A 2,068-nucleotide genomic window follows, 5' to 3' on the forward strand; every position below is an offset into this window, starting at 1 on the left:
GTTTTGTTGTTGTAATAAATGATTTTCAGATGGCATGGATTTTATGATTTCTATATAGCATTTCTCATGTATTTATTTATAGATTAAGCTTTAGTTCTCATTTGAATCTCTTCTTGCTTTCTAATTATTGTAGTGGATGGGTCTTTGTTCTGAGGTGTAAGCGCTGTGTAGTCATTAGTGAATGACGTTTGGAGTCTCCCAAAGCTCCTCTCCCCTCTGTAATGCAGTGACTCCTCTAGTCTGTGACCTTCCCAGCTGCACCTCCATGTTGACTGTCTCCACCACCACTAACTTACTGTGTAGCCCTGACTGACTTCAAACTCACAAACCTGCCTCCTAAGTACCCCTTAAAGGGGCACACAGCCACACCTGGCTTGTGTTTACTGTCTTACGTGTTTACATCGAACACTCTGGGTTGTTGGTCTTGCTTGAGACTAAACCTCAGTATGGCTGGAATTCATTGTAACCCGTGTTTGTGGATGGAGGTGCTGTTTTGTCTTTGTCCTTTGTGTGTCCCTCTGGTGACTTTATTTAAATTTGTGAATCTCAATGTGTTCTCTGTGTTCTTCACTAAGTGCTGAGTGCTGTTTTGTGCCCTTTGTATGTATGGACCTGAACTTCACGATCCTCCTACGGTAGGTTATTTTTCTTTCTTAGTCAAAGAGAAGTGCTTGGAGAAGCTGAGAAAGTTGGTGGGTTTCTGCCTCGCTCCTTCAACCTTGATAGCACCGCAAGCTCAAGCCCTTTATGTGCTTTTTAGGGTTAAGTAGCTCACTTCTACTTTCTCTTTTTGATTAATCACATTGGGTTTTGATGTTTCTGTGGACATTTGGGTATAAGCCTTCCTTAGTTTTTGTTTTGAGGGGCGGGGTTTCAGACAGTTCCTCTGTGTAACAACTCTAGCTGTCCTGGAACTCGCTCTGTAGATCAGGCTGGCCTCGAACTCACAGAGATCTGCCTTCCTCTGCCTCTGCCTCCCGAGTGCTGGGATTAAAGGTGTGTACCACCAACACCTGGCCAGTCTGAATTCTTAAACTGCACTTACTGAGCTTTCCATGGTAATATGTTGACCTTTCTGTAAAGTCAGTCTTAATCTAGTTTCAACTTTTTTGCCATTTTCTGCTGCTCATGGGTCAGTTCTGGTGAAGTGGAAGATACTACACAAGGTGGGAGCTGGGATCAAGCTTGTGTGAATGAGTGCCTCAACTTTGTAGGTGTTGTAAAGTAGTCAGAATCAATGCTAACACTGCTTTAGTGAATAATGCTAGCATTATTTAGTTAAGCAATGATATCTTTCTCATATGAACAGGCCAGGTGTGTACCTCAGTGTTTATGATGTATGCTTAATATGAGTGGTGCCCTGGGTTTGGTGTCTAGTTTCAGAACTTTTTTGCTATGTAACCCAGGATGGCTCTATACTGACTACAGCCCAGGGCCATTCTCCTTCAGGCTTTGGGTTCCTATTTGTTGGAATTATAGGCATTTACCACCATGCCTGTCCTGGAACAAATTTTTGTGAGGTGTCCTTAAACTCAGGATCCTCCTTCCTTGGCTTCCCAAGTGCTTGGAATATTGGTAGAGAGCACCGACACTACAGTAGATGGTGATTTGAAATGTTTGCTTTGATCTGACTCATTTGAGCAAATTGATAGTGCATCAACTTAAGTTTCAAAGGTAGTTGGTAGATTGGATTAAATCTGGACTGAGGGGTGAGTAAAATAATCTAAAGGACTTTAGCCTTCTGGAAGGTGGTGCTTTTCATGGCAGGGATTCTACAGGAAAACCAAGTATAGAGGAAAAGGAGACTTTGATTTTGAAATGCTTTCAAACTATTGTGGTGCTTGGTATCCACTGGGACATACACGGCTGGTGACTGGCCACATCCAGGCAGGACTGAGGCTGGTGGCATATCTATGAGGCAGCAAACATGTAGTCCAGACGGCTGTGACCTAAAGACTCTTGACTGAAGCAAGCCTAGCTCTTAAGTGTCTGTCCCAGCCTATCACAGCAGGATTGGGCCTCATTGACTTGTACTGCATTGTCTGTGTTTGAAAGCATTGAGTTCTAG

Source organism: Mesocricetus auratus, unplaced genomic scaffold, assembly GCF_017639785.1.
Source record: "Mesocricetus auratus isolate SY011 unplaced genomic scaffold, BCM_Maur_2.0 Super-Scaffold_100011, whole genome shotgun sequence".
Lineage (NCBI taxonomy): Eukaryota > Metazoa > Chordata > Mammalia > Rodentia > Cricetidae > Mesocricetus > Mesocricetus auratus.